Raw genomic sequence first — 15,794 nt, 5'->3', positions numbered from 1 at the left:
GAACTAGGAAGAGTGAGTAAAGGTAGAAGTAGGATGCTCACTGTGGCTCATGATCTAATTGTTTGCTCAGCAGGAAGCCAAGCCACACATTAACCCTCATCCTCTAACTGCCTGAACCTCTAAGTACTCTTAAATGTATTAAATTTCCCTATTTTCCTTGTTCCTTGTTTACTGACTTATGACAGCAAAACTGGAGGACCCAAAAAAGTCCTCTAAGGATCAAAATGTTTCACATTTTATACTCTTCAGACTGCTATCTATCCTGTTTCTATGGCAAACTGTGACTTCAGTAGTCACAGTAAAACATAGGCATCTGTTGTTGTGGTTTCTAAATTTCTGAAGTTTGAATTTCCCACTAACAAGTTAGGAAACGTTTGGTTTCCCAAGCATACCACTTTAGCCACTGCCTCTGTGTAGGCAGCCAGAGTACAAGGAGGTGAAAACCAGTGAACTTATCCATTCTGGCACATGACTGGTCCCTCTTTTGGCTTTTTATTAAATATGGTGAACTCAACAACAATTAAGGTAAGAAAGCCACGTAAAAAAGGAAAGCCCTTTTTTAAAAAACAACAACAACAAAACAGAAGCTTAAAAAAAGTTTTAACTTTTTGTTCAGAATAAGTTCTCGAAAAGGATACACGCTTTGTAATCTACTTTTTAAAAAGGAGAGAATAAAGGAAAGAAAAGCAGCCCACTGAAGAGTAAGGATTAAGAGAAGGAATCATACTAAATCCTCCAAAATACCCATATGCAATATCTAAATGAAAATAACCTGTGACCTGGGAAGAGAAAAAAGGGACTAATGGAGGTTAAAAACAAAATTTAACAGCTACATTGGAATGATTTTCTAAAGAATCATTCCTGGATTCTTTAATCTGCTAAAATACAAAAGGATCATTGAAATATAAATGGATTGTGAGCAATAAAAAAATATATTCTTAATAAAATACATACACACATATTTCTAAGGAGATATATATATATACAGTATTATGCCCTTGAAGTCTGTCTGAGAAATGGCTGCCTGTTAAAAATATTTTCCAAGAACTTTAGGTTCCTTGAAATGTTCTATAGAAATAGTATTTATGACAAACCCACCTCCTCTGGGGAACATGAGATGTTATTACTGGCAAAGTCACAATTTTTTAAACCATCCAAAAATAATTATGAATTTATGCCAAATGACGAAACTTGCTATATTATTATAATGACTAAGAGAATATTTGCTAATGTCTCAAGATCAAGGCTCAAAGTAGCCATAAACCTACAGGAAATACTGTGACACAATACTGGATTGCTAGTGGTGGTGATTTGGGATCTTTGACAGGCAGAATATTACAACACACAAATTTCACTGGAGAGGATGGCTCATGAGATATAATGTATGAGATAGGAAGTGTGAATGTACATGTAATGGGGTGAGAAACAGGATTTGGAGTAAAATCTACACTGGCATTCTGGCTGTGCCAACTACTACCAGGACCTGTGGCAAATTAACTTTTTTGAGCCTCAGTTCTTATTTGTAAAATAAGAAGACAGTAATACCTGCCTCCTATGACTGTTTCCAGGACTAACATGGTATATGGCATATAAAAATTGTTCAACCAGCTGTTATTCGTAGACTATAGAGAGGAGGGCCTACTATATGTCTATTGCTTAGTTATACCCATACTTTCAAATATGGTACCTATTTCAAAAATAGAAGAAGTATTTTTTCAAATATTTATTGAACCCCAATTAAGTACCAGGTACTGCTCCCTACCAGAAATATAGTATTGAATAAAACAGACCAATGATTGACTAATCATTGAATAAGATGCGTGTGTGCACACATACACCGCTACCTGCATGAAGTTTACATTCTAGTAGGAGAGACAGTCAGTAATCAATAAATACATAAAATATAGTATGCCAGATGGTACTAATGAGGTGAGGGGGAGTCCAGTGCTCCTGGGGAGACAGCGAGCACAAAAGCACACCATGCTGTGTTCTGTCTGAGGAACAGCAAGGAAGCTGGTGAGTGGGCAGAGGAGCAGAGTGAGCAAAGAGGAGAATAGTAGAAGGGGTCAGGGAGCCAAGTGGGTGGAGCAGAAAGCACGGGAATGAACAAATGAACACCAAAAACATGGTATGGGATAAGAGGAAACTCTTGTGAGGTCAACATTGTTTTGTCTGGGGTTTCTAGCATATAACCTTGTGGTTAGGTAGAAAGAACACAGACTTTGCAGCCAGTGAATTTTTATTCTGGTCTGTTACCTGTACTGTTTGGAAAATTATTTAACCTCTATAAATTTTAGTTGTTTGGTTTCTCCTCCATGTGCAAAATGAGAATAGTAATACTTACCTTATAAAGTTGCTGTAAGTATTAAGTGAGATCTAGTGGCACAGAGTAGCCCTTCAATATGCTTACTTCCTTCTCTTTATAAGCCAAGTCTCACACTGGGAATTGGAGTCTACACTCTAGTTCCAGTTCCAGGGCCACCATAATGATGGCCTTGCTTGGTATTTAATCTGCCTGGGCCTCAGTTTTTCAACTAAGAAAATAAATGCAGGTGCTATACACAGACATTATAAAGATAGAAAATAATCTTACTGTTACAATCTATCTTAATAATTTCAAAACAGCAAAAGTATATGTCTCCCATACCTCCTACATATTAATTCCATTAAAAATAGATCCTACAAAGTTTAATTTCTTTAGCATGAAGTTGTAAATATGTATTTAGCAATCACGTTTATTTTTATTCCCTTTTCCTGCCCCTGCTTAAGAACACTGATCTAATGGAAAGATCTCCAACAAATGTTTGGCTGCAAAAAACAAGATGCTGAGGAACAGTGTTTGTAAGCTACTTTTGTGTAAAAAGGGGAGAGCATAAGAATCTTTATTTATATTTGCTTATTTACTCATAAAGAAACTCTACAAGTACATAAGAGAAACTAGTATCAGTGGTTACAGTTGGGGAGATAAATGATGTGGTAAGAGGAAGACTGTTCCTAGTATATCTTTTAATACACACATTTTGAAATATGTATCAAATATTTAGGAATACTAATTTAATCTAAAAATCCACAATTGAAATTTAAAGAGTTAAAGTACACAAAATAAACTGCAAAATTAATTATCCAACAATATGAAAACCCCAAATGACCTATTTCTCACACAACTAGGGTATCTTTCAATCTGTTGCTTTGTATTTTCTTCTGAAGAGCTCAAAAAAGCATTATAAAATATCCTTCATAATCTTCCTGACATTTTTGACTATGGAAACCAAGCTCAGGAATAGTATATACAGTGTACTAACCCAGTCAACCCAGCCTACTTTGAGTCCCCAAGTACAGGAGTCCCCAACCCTAGGGCCGAAGACCAGTATACCAGTCTGAGGCCTATTATTGGGTCACATAGCAGGAGGTGAGCAGCGGGATGAGGCAGCATTACTGCCTGAACTTTGCCTCCTGTCAGATCAGCAGCAGCATTAGGTTCTCATAGGAGTGTGAACCCTATTGTTAACTGCACAGGTGAGGAATCTAGGTTGCATGCTCCGTATGAGAATCTAATGCCTGATGATCTAAAGTGGGACAATTTCATCCCCAAACCATCCACCACCACCCTCCCTCAAGTCCATGGAAAAACTGTGTTTGACAAAACTGGTCCCTGGTGCCAAAAAGGTTGAGGGACTGCTGCCCAAGTAGACCATGTCTGTGAGTATCTAAATCCAGCAGACAAAGTACATATTCACATCCAAAAAATGAAGAGCAGGAGTAAGATGAGCAGAGCATCAGTGAGGCTTTGGGAAGGTCAACTATTAGCATCCATTTTGATATGCTGGCATTTCATTGGATATTGAACATTCACAGCATCGTTCTCTTCCAGGAAGGGAGAAGAGCTGTGGAGTAGATCTATGAGCAAAAGAGAAATGGAAGACAGTGGCTGATCCCAAATACATTTGAGTAGCAGATAATTAAGAGTTATACAGGCCAGAGACAATGAATACAAAGAATCTTAAGTCTACCCAAAAATTATGCCCTGAAATAGTGACTTCTCAACCAGACTCAATTTCTTCACAATATCTGGAGACATTCAGTAGTTGTCACAACTGAGTTGGAGATACTATGTTACTCCTGGCATTTGGTAGGTAGAGACCAGGGATGCTGCTAAACATCCTACAGTGCACAGGACAGCCCCCACAACAAAGAATTAACCAAAATGTCAACAATGCTAAGGCTGAAAAACCCTGACTTAAAATGACAATCATTATGACTAACCATGTGCATAGCTGAAAAGATCCACGAAAAGCCTTAAAATAGATCGCAATAAACATTATGCAGTCATATCTTTCATTCCAATGTGATTTGTGCTATTTCCCCCCAGCTGACCCCTACTTTAGGCCAGCACATTGTGACCGATGTGCTCATCTGTGTTGTCTCACTGTCCTACTTTTTTTTCCAATATGGCAAGCAAGTAGCACTTTTATTTTAAAAAAGTTTTATTTGATTTTTAAAATGAAAATTAGAACTATATTTAGGGCCTTCAACATGATGTTTTTATATATCTAGACATCATGGAATGGCTAAATCAAGCTAATTAACGTATTTGTTACCTTACATACTTATCATTTTTTTGTGGTGAGAACATCTAAAACCTACTCTTTTAGTACTCACCATCCTACTCCTAATGAGAACTGACATGTATTGTGCCAGGCAGTATGATAAGGACTTTTTGTATGGATTGTTTTTTATTAATCCTCAGAACAACCCTATTGTGAGGGAGGCTCTAATATTATCCCCATTCTACAGATGAAGAAAATGAGACTTGTAGGGAGGTTAAATTGCTTGCTCAAGTCACACTAGATAGAAGTTGGAAAGCCAGGATTCAATTGCAAAAACTGAACTCCAGAGTCTGAATTTCTTGCTCTGTACTGCCCTGCCCTGCCTCTCATAGTTTTCTACTGTCTCACTCCTACTGGTGCTTCGGTGCTGGAGAGTGTACATGCTGTCAGTCATTCCACCTGCCCTCTGCCACCTGTACTGTTTACTGCAATCTCTTGCTGGGGTAATAGGGAACAGGCAGTAGGGAAGACATCAGTCCTGCCTTAAAGAAGGCTACCTTGGGCAAAGAGACGAGATACAGAAGAATGCAGATCTCAGAGTACAAAATCAACTGCAGAGAGAGGGAAGAAGGAATGGAGACAATGAGACATAATGAAAGTGTTAGGAACCTAAGGACAAGCCCAGGAGCACCATCACCACGTTACATGTAAAGGCAGCTCTGCATGCCATGAACCAGGAGGCACTTTCAGGAATATACACACATCTGTGATAATACAAGGCATCACATGCTGAGTGGCTTTTTGAATACTCCCTAGAGGGACAGGGCAGCCAGGGGAAGGCATCATGGCTGCAGAAGGCCCAGGTAGGCTTTGGAGGATTAAGGGACATCTACCTGAAACCGTTAGTCTGACAAAGACCTAAAGTCTTAGTCTGTTGGAAGACAGGCAGTTTTTTTTGGGAGGGTCGGGGGTGTATTAGCAATCAAAATGGAAAGTATGGAAAACAAGAAACTTTGATTTAAGGAAGCTTTTCTAAATACGCAAGAACCCCAATTCAGAGTGGTGGTGGGAGCGGGCGGATGGGGGGAACAAAAAGAAAAGTGAGAAAAATGAGTGGGCTTTCTATTTAGCACAGCAGTGTATTCACAGTAATTAACTTTTTAAAAGTTCCTTCTTAATAGATATCATCTGAGTAAATGGCATAAAGAAAAATTCATTTGAGTAGGTATTTTTAATAAGAAAAATTAAAAGAGTGATAGGAGAGGCACAATATTCATGGTATTAAATGAACATCCATTGTCCAAAGGCTCTTACTAGAAAGCTCCCTAACAATACAGTATTGCAGAAGTCAAAACACATTATTTAGGTGATAATTACCCTGGTACAGATTTACATGTGCTGTACTTGTTGTCACTCCCCTGTCAGTTCAATTTCTTCTTCCAGGCCTAGCCTGAGCACCTTTTCAGGTCTCTACCTGGCCCTTTCACAGGGGCATGGACAGTGTCTTTTCTAGCCCAGATTCATGGGCACCTCCTTTGTTCTCAAGATGAAAATATTTTCCTTTTAGCTGCCTAACTACCCAAGCTCTGTGCCTATGGACTCTCAGGCTGGCCTTTTATTGGTTCTGGAACCTCACCTTTCGGAGACCCTTTTTCTCAGTTACTTTGCTCCTTTTTCTGCTCTTAAAAGAGTGAGACTTGCCCCAATTCCAGTCCTTGTGCTCAATTTGAGGATTTCAGTAACTCTTTTTTTTAGAATCCTGCTTCTCTGCTAAAAGCTCCCAAGCTCCTTATAAGTAATGGGTCATTTGACTATTTGCATCTTATTTCACTTCTCCTGACCTCTGGGGAGCCTAGTAAGATTAATAGTTCAGGTGATGAAGAGTCCTGACTAACAGTGTCCCATTTTTACCATATATTCCTCTGACACCAAGCTAAAGCTTCCTCTGTAACTTCATGCCCTAATTCTTCTTTCACAATGAAGGAAAATAGTATTAACCCAAATTGCTGGGTCTGGACCCATTTATAGTGTCTCTAAAGGATCTCAATGATGATGACAGGATCTTCAGTAACAAGGACATAAAGCAGACACAGATGTACACTCATTCAACTAGCAGATGCCAAAAAAAGTGTTACTGTTCTACTGATCTTGCTGACCAAGTCAAATGAATTGTACATTACATTATGGCTATGGTATGCTGTAGCTGTAATTTTTAGAAAACCTTTGACTTGTGAGAGAAATAAAAGGAAGCAGCATACACAGAATAAAAAAGACCGGTCATAGCTATTTTTATGAGTGCTCCTAAAATTTAGACTAAACAGTGAAAAGTCCCATTGAAAAAGCAGGGAGGAAAGCAAGGAAACATAAATTATAGGCCTAATTACCAAAATCTATCTCAAATAAAGAAGCTTTCCAATAAATTCCATGTAATTACTCTACAAACTGCTAGAAATCCATGGTTATTTGACCATGAACACAGCTGCTATCAATGCAACACAATTAAAATTATGTATTAGACAAGAATTGCTAAACGATAAAATGGGATATAATCATAACCAGGCTATCAAAGTCTAGCTGTGAGAGCAGATATAAAAATAAATAAAGGAGTGTGATATATGCAGTTTTCTGTTTAGTAATCAACATATAAATCAGGAAGAAAAAGTAATGTATTCAACTAGCTCTGGAATAATGAGAACAAATACAGGAATTTAAGCCCATCAAAATGAAGTTACATACTTAGGACTAGGGTGACTGTTACACTGTTTCAAACATCTTAAGACCAAACCAGCTTTGGTTGTTACTGGGAGAATACTGTAAGTTATGATCAGGTTGATCTGTGCAAGAATACAGGCAAGTTTGGGGGAAAAAAGAACTGACAACAAGTACGGTGCCTAGAACATAGTAGCTGTCACTGTATTTGTCTCATCAAGGTCTGAAATGAATTAAATGTCAGCTGACCTGCATAGCACTATGGATGGAACCATTTATAAAAACCAGGCAACTTAGTGGTTTCCATACCCTTATTTCAAATTGGGGTTTCAAACAAAACACAATGTCTTACGAAAACAGTTTTGTCATTTAGGACTTTTCTATGGACTGGGAGACAGAAAATTTGAAGGCAGAGAATCTCCCATCTATGTTTGATGGTTAGCAAATGACTGGCTTTATTAATGATGGAAACATCAAAGCAGTGACTAAGCCAGTGAATTTGGGGGCTTCATCAGGATGAAGCAAAAGGCTGACCAGCCTGAAGAAGCACATGGTGACAGCCCAAACTAGATGCTTTTCCAGAGAAAGACAAATTTGCCACTTATGTTTCAACTGTCTGTCCTCTGGAGTAATGGTTCTTAAAGCGTGGCCCCCTATGAGAGTGAAAAAGATATCTTCACAATAACACAACCTTTTTCTGTCTCATTCTCTCAGAAGTGTATATGGAGTTTTCCAGAGGCTCCATGATGTATGATGATATTTCTCTGACAGCTAATGGAATGTGTGAAACAGATCTGAGCTAGACATTAGTTGCAAAAAATGTAAAACAATGCAACTCTTCTCACTAAATAATTTTGTTTGTAAAAGTATTTTTTCATAAAAATATGTTATTTAAATTAACAGATGATGGATTTATTATTTTTAACAAATGATTTTTTTTTTAAATTTTATTTTTGAGACAGAGTCTCGCTCTGTCGCCCAGGCTGGAGTGCAGTGGTATGATCTCAGCTCACTGCAACCTCTGCCTCCTGGGTTCAAGCGATTCTCATGCCTCAGCCTCCCAAGTAGCTAGGACTACAGGCGCGTGCCACCATGCCTGGCTAATTTTTTGTATTTTTAGTAGAGACGGGATTTTACCATGTTAGTAGCCAGGATGGTCTTGATCTCCTGACCTTGTGATCCACCTTCCTCAGCCTCCCAAAGTGCTGGGACTACAGGCGTGAGCACGAATGAGTATTTTTAAAATCTTAGTTCAAATTTCTAATACAGTAAAGAGATAGATAAAGCCCATACACTCAAAAGCTCTTTAGGGTCCTCAAAATTTTTTGAGTGTGAAGAGGTCATGAGACCTAAAAGGTTGAGAACTACTGCTCTGAAGCCTTTACTGAATTGTGCTGGAACTGTCTCCTCATTCTTTCCTAATAGCCTATAAACACTTAGAAAACAGGATCTTGTATCCCCCGTTCATCTCAGGATAGCCTTAGTATTAATGATAGTCTTTGTTGTTTGTAAATTAAATGAACAAAAGTCTTGCCATATTCATAACATCAAAAACATTAAATTCAAGATTTGCATAGTGAATACAGTGAAAAATTCGTTTCCTTAAAGTGACAGATGAGAAGCTAAGCTGACTCTGAAGTTATTCTCTATTTACAGGCTGATTTCTGGAACTGATAGAAACAATACAGTACCATTAATGGCTTGTGGAATTGGTTTTATTGCTTGATGATCACCCTAAGTTTATTTCTATGGACCAAGCATCTGAAAAACTGCAAAACGATCTGCAAAAACAGAAACATAATTGATGTTTTAGGGTGGTCAGATTATAGATATTTCTTTTCCACTGTCACTGCTGTTGATATAATGTTGCTTATGTAATAAACAAACATATTCATCCAGTAGATCTCTGGACTCTGAGGAAGACATAAAATAGTCACTCCTTTGTTAGCAGAGTTGATACAGCCAAAGGAGACTGATGGGCTAGGATGTGGACATCCTAGCCAGGGTTAGTTTACCACCTAACCCTGTTCTCCTCAAACAAACAAGCACATACAGTTCTAATGCAGGGATCTGAAGAAAGGAGAAAAGGACCTGTTCCAACAGTCTTGATTCTTTCTAGAGGCTCTGTAGCTATGAAATAGAGAAAATAATGTTCTTGGAGAACACTGATGGGAAACCCACTCATACCTCATTTTCTTAAATGCCTAAAAACATGTACATGGTAAATATTAGAGCATTTTCTTAAAAAATGAATAAAACTACTTAGGACAGTGCTACAGTATTTTTCACAAAAGGGAGTATTTGTTCATTCTTTAATTTATTCAAAAGATATTCATGTGGCTCCCTCTACATGTAAGGGCTTTGTGGTAGACACTGTAGGACACACAAATGAATCACTGATACTCATCCTGTTCTCAAGAAGTCTGTATTTTAGTAGGGTTGACTGTAATGTACAAAAATAACAAAATCAAAAACGGTAAGAATTATAATATAAATTATTATGGGTATGACTGGTGTTATAGCATTTAGACATACGATGTGTTTCATATGTGTATTATATGCTGCATTATTACTGACACTCAGTGTCTCACAGAGGAGATAAAATGTAGGTGCACATCTGTGCTGACATATGTGTCTGCAAATAAAAACTGAAAAAACCCTCTGAGTGTATCATTTGTAACGAAGAACCAGAATTATGGTTAGTACCAAAGAATACTGAAGATGACAGATGTGATGTTTCTGAAAAAACAAGGAACTGGTATTGCACATAATAATAGTGATAAACCACAGTAAGTTATAACAATTCTGAGCCATAATAAAAACTCTAACGAAAAGCTGTCATAAGATACTGCTTTAAGCCAGTTTGGATTTAATTACCTCACTTTTGTGTCCATAAAACCAGCTTCCAAAACCCGTTTTTATTGGCGAGGATTCAATGAATGTTTCTATAATGCTGTGGTGTCAGTACTAGAACATGAATATGAGTACTCCAAGACAGTAGTCTTTTAAACTGGGGTACATGTACCCCTGAGGGTACATAAAGACTTCCTATGGGTACAGGCATGGAGAGATTTAAGGGATCAACGTCTGTGTCCACCATTCATACATATACTCTTTGTGTTCTATGAGTTCTCCTTTTCCAACAACATTTTCAAAACAAACTTCTTAGCAAACTCTTATCAAGTGGCTCTTCCTGGGTTGGAAACCCCTCTGGGGCATCAGACAAAGGGATGACTATAGAAAGCTTTAATCCTTAGAGTCCTATGAGAAAAGAGCAGAGCAGAGCAAAGCAGCAAGAGCAGCAGCAGCAACAGGTTCAGAACCAAACAATGAATGAAGCAGTGCCTTGTTTCTTCATCTGGGGACAATGCAGGGCAAGTCCTCATGCCTTACCTTTTAGAAATGAGATGGGTACCAGAGGGATGTGTATTTACACATTTCGTTAGGTTGAAAAATGAAGTCAGACTTTTCCTGAATGACTGGTTTGGCTGTCCAATTTGTTAATGAGGACTTTCAGATTAGATGGCAAATGTTAAAATATATCCTTTTACAACTATTTAAACATTGAATGAAAAAATCTAGATGCTAGTTAAAAAATGTGAAAAGAAGTACTTAGTTCTTCAACATTCTTTTAGCAGATACAAGAACAAACATTTAAAAACCCCTGCTCTGTGAGATACACACTTTTTAAAAAGAATACAAACGCAATGATAAGTAAGATTTTTTAAGCTGATAGTTCTCCATTCAGAGTGTTCTTGATAAAAATCCTTGTGTGTGGACCAGCCCTATGTAATGGTTTGTGTTCTTTGCAGTGTAATGTGGGGAAATAGCACAGTAGCACAGCCTTGCTCCTTCTTGACCTTTCTGAGCCTCAATTTTCACAGCTGTAAAATGGAGATAATCCCAAACCCTGTAAATTTATCATGAGAATTAGAACCGACAGATGTACAGACTCAGCTCAGTGCTTGGCAACACATCACTGGCACTAAGTAAAGAATGGCAGCTATTATATAGTCTCCTATATTTTAGTCTTTGTGCTTGTGAGAAAAAACACAAATTGGAGCTAAAATCATTTAGTGCTCTTTTTGCATGAAAATGTAGCTACTGACCCACCAACTATGCTATGCATTTCGAGTCATTTTGTTCCCCAGAAATGTGGGGAACAGATTTTAGTTAATTTAGTCATATTCTCTCACCTGATATCTTCTTTGAAAAAAATGGGTGGTCATCTAGGTCAGGAATACAGCCTGTGGTACTGCAGATTGAGTATAAATCAATAACAAACAACAATTGGCAGAGTTAATACTCAAACAGTATCCCATTTCCAGGAAACATCTGACATGTAAATGGTAAAGCCTTGTTACCCACAGTCAGTCTGAGGGCCAGCAGACTTGGCATCATCTGAGAGTTTGTTATAATGCAAATTGTGAGGCCCACCCCAGACCTACTGAATTGGAGTCTGCAGTTTAACAAGATTCCTATGTGATTCAAATGCACTTTACACTGTGAGAAGCACTGGTAAAGAATAGGCCACTAGCAGGGAAGATAAAATCACCAAGTGTACGTGTAATTTAGGTGGGAGCTCTCTGTTGCACCTGTTTAATTAAAGCTGAGTAAGGCAAAATGATGGAGTCTAACTTCTACTGACAGACTGACATACACACATGCCACAAACATACACATGCACAGATCAGTAGTTCTCAATTGGAGGTGACTGCCCCCTAGGAGACATCTGGCAATGTCTGGAAACATTCTTAATTCACAACAAAGGGATGCCGCTAAACATCCTGTAGTGCACAAGAAGACCTCCACAATGAAAAAATTATCTGACCCCAAATATCAATAACGCTGAAGATGGAGAAACCCTAACATAGGTTATTCCTGCATAAAGGCACCTAAACTGTAACTATTAATGGAAAAAGGAGTCATAATTTGACTACACAGCTTTTAGGGAATGAATTTTAGATCTGCAGAGTTCTGCACCTCAAGATCTATGCTACTTTGAAGATTATGAAAACCCTGGTTAAAAGCAATCAAAATCATTTATCTGCTTTGGCTAGCAAACTTAGAGTTCATGATAACCTGCATTAGCATATAATGCAAGTATCAATGCTAAATCCTGTTAATATGCAAAGAAAAATAATGCAGACAGAAAATTAAGTGACTGTGTTGTCTAAAGTCCATTCCTACTCAAAGTAAGAAGCCGGCTTAGGAGGCTCAACTCCACACCCTCCTCACCCTATACTTTTGAAGAAAGACCAAAAACTAGCCTCAAACTTCAACCTTCAAATGCTCCTGAATATCAGGCAAGAAATAATGATTTAGGGTGGCCCATTCATCACTATCAGAAGTGCTAGTTCCTTCAAACTCAGTAGCATAACCAGCTCTCTTTCCCTCTCTCACACACATGTACACGACCACACAACGTGTAACAGCATTACACGCATCCAACTGGGTCTGAAACAATTCCATCAGGGCCTCCTGCTCTCAGTTCTCACTGGATCCTTGTCCTGCGCTCCCAGGTTGATGGCTATGGGTACAGTTTTTTCTGCAAATAAATTCCTGTTTACCTCCCCGACAGGCTTTACCAGACTAGACAGCTGACTGTCTTATGGTGCGCTCATGAGAGTGGCCCAAGGAAACAGCAGGTTACTGGAAAACAAGTAGTAAGGAAATGCTTAGAGAAAATGCATTCAAATAATCAGACAGAGCTTGGGGAACAGATGGGGATGGCACCAAATTATAAAAACCATGAAAAAGATGCTTATGTTTGCATCATGCTGAAAAATATGCATCATGCCCCAGGCTGAAAAATATGCATCATGTCTACTCCAAAAACACTGAACAAAATGGAAGCAACTGAATTTTCTTCTAAACCTTTTTTGCAGGTTACTGCACTGCACTCACTAATCACCATTCCCTTTTAATACTCTTTTAATTATACTGTGAAACAGTCTTCCCTCCCTCATATCCTAAGAAAACACACCCCCTTCTCATGAAACTGAAATAGCACATGCTATAATTTAATAAACTGAAAATAAATACTTAAAAGTTTTTGTGAAACTGCTCTCTAATAAAACTGTAAGAACTGTGGTGTAGAGAGGGGAAAAATATTTCACTGTAATTATGCTCAAGGCATTGTCAAAACCATTAAATCGAATGAATTCTTTTTTTTTTTTTTTTTTTTGAGGCGGAGTCTGGCTATCTTGCCTAGGCTGGAGTGCAGTGGCCGGATCTCAGCTCACTGCAAGCTCTGCCTCCTGGGTTCACGCCATTCTCCTGCCTCAGCCTCCCGAGTATCTGGGACTACAGGCGCCCGCCACCTCGCCCAGCTAGTTTTTTGTATTTTTTAGTAGAGACGGGGTTTCACTGTGTTAGCCAGGATGGTCTCGATCTCCTGACCTCGTGATCCACCTGCCTCGGCCTCCCAAAGTGCTGGGATTACAGGCTTGAGCCACCGCGCCCGGCCAAATCGAATGAATTCTAATGCTAAGGCAGGAGGAAGAAGCACTTTGCCAAAGTTGTTTTTAACTATTTCACCACCAAAGCAGTTTACCCGTGGACGCTGCCACTGGGTTGAGAAGTCCCATGACCATTCGAGAAGAAGCTTCCATGCTTATCTTTTCAGGCTCTCACGTGTCTCAAATAGGGATGGGGCATGGCCAGAAACCATGGGCAAGCCTTTTGCCAAGACCTTGGATGAGATCATCATCAACCACACCCCAGCATCCCGCCGAGCATCTTCTGAATTTTACAAGCCACAGCCCTTGGGCCAGCCTCCTGTTAAGTCCTCAAAACAGAAAAAACTAAAAGTGGATTCCCACAAAAAAGATGGAGAATTCTTATATGATTATTTTAAACATGTTCTTCCTGTGTAATGTAATTACAGAAAATTACAGAAAAGAGCAGATTAGAATCTCAAAAAGAAGGACTCAATTTCCAAGAAGATGACCCTAAATTAGTTTCCTTTTAAAGTGTTCTCTCAGCCGGCACAGTGGCTCACACCTGTAATCCCAGCACTTTGGGAGGCCAAGGCGGGCGGATCACGAGATCAGGAGATTGAGACCATCCTGGCCAACATGGTGAAACCCTGTCTCTACTAAAAATACAAAAATTAGCTGGGCGCGGTGGCACATGCCTATAATCCCAGCTACTAGGGAGGCTGAGACAGGAGAATCGCTTGAACCAGGCAGTCAGAGGTTGCAGCCGAGATCACCCCACTGCACTCCAGCCTGGTGATAGTGAGACTCCGTTTCAAAAAATAAATTAAATTAAAATAAAATAAATAATAAGTTCTCTCAAATCCTTACACAACTTTCAAAAAGTAAGTTCTATGATAAGGATGATAGACATGCATTTGATAGTTAACTCATCCCTAAGAGAAAAGATACATTAAAGTATTATGAATTCTCTATACCTATCAGAATGTAAACATTCATAACTTCATCCATGACAAGTCCTTTAGTTCAATTCCTCAGGGATTCCATTCTATTTTAGCTTCTGTTTAACTGCAAAGCTGTAATTACATCCTCTGTAATCAGCCCATTCACAATGTAACTGAGAGTGCCACAAATTTAAAGCTTTGACCTCACTACTGAGGTGGAAGAGACAGTTTATACTACATGTAAAATATCCTCCTGTTATGTAGACAAATTTAAAACATAAAAGAAGAAAACAGCATGTCACAGTAGTCGTCATTTAAGAGGGAATTATTATGTTCCTGATAACAGAGTTTCTCTTCCATCATGTCTAGCATCAGACTCTCATCAATAAGCACTTTCCTACCAAACCCCACGCTCTTCTCAAATGTTATGAAAACACCAAACCCAAACAGATGCCTCTCAATTCTCCTCACTTAACTGTTGTCCACTATGAGGATAAGGTATATGTGAAGTGGTTCTCAGAATAATGTTGTGCCAGTGCAAACCAAGTTTTAATTGGCACAGATGTCTATCAGTGAAGTGCATAACTTCTAAGCAATGGGAATACAATTTTTCTTAACTAAGAATGAAGGAGTTGAACATCAAACATTAATGCACCACATACTTTGGTTCAAGCAAACTATTTGATAAATATAATAACCCTATTAATAAAAAAAGAACAGCAGCAAGAACTAATACCAAATGCTTGCCACGTGCCAGGACAATGAGAATCTTAGATGAATCACTTCATTTAATTTTCATAAAAAGCCCCTGAAGTAAATATAATTATTGCCCCCATTTTTCATATGAGGAAATTGAGGTTCAGAGATGTTAAATAACTGCCCAGATCAATTAGTTGGTAAGATTAGGGTCAGTCTTGCAGCCAGGTCTAACTGCATCATCTCAAGCTTGTGCCTATTTTCATAGTCTTCAGGCCAGACTGCCTAATAATTATATGTTACCCAAGCAATTTAAACTAAATATTCTTGCCTTTACTCTTTTACTAAGGCTCCTGGTGAAATGCAGCTGTTACTGATCAATAGTAGTCAAGTAAAAAAGCAAGATAACTGTTTATCAAGATTTTCCTCTGTCATCAAATTCAGGAACTCTTTTGCAT

At 38.5% G+C, this 15,794-nt stretch overlaps 2 protein-coding genes across 4 annotated transcripts in view; one reads left to right on the top strand and one right to left on the bottom strand.

Moving 5' to 3' along the window:
- Positions 1-15,794, bottom strand: part of CMSS1 (cms1 ribosomal small subunit homolog (yeast)) — a 373,543-nt gene that overhangs the window by 324,322 nt on the left and 33,427 nt on the right. The gene's annotated exons all lie outside the window — the stretch shown is intronic.
- FILIP1L (filamin A interacting protein 1 like) overlaps positions 1-15,794 on the top strand; it is a 292,938-nt gene that overhangs the window by 258,654 nt on the left and 18,490 nt on the right. The gene's annotated exons all lie outside the window — the stretch shown is intronic.

The sequence above is a fragment of the Theropithecus gelada genome, chromosome 2 (assembly GCF_003255815.1).
Source record: "Theropithecus gelada isolate Dixy chromosome 2, Tgel_1.0, whole genome shotgun sequence".
NCBI classification, from domain to species: Eukaryota; Metazoa; Chordata; class Mammalia; order Primates; family Cercopithecidae; genus Theropithecus; species Theropithecus gelada.
Note: the sequence above shows the minus strand (reverse complement) of the source record. Positions and strands in the feature narration are given on the sequence as shown.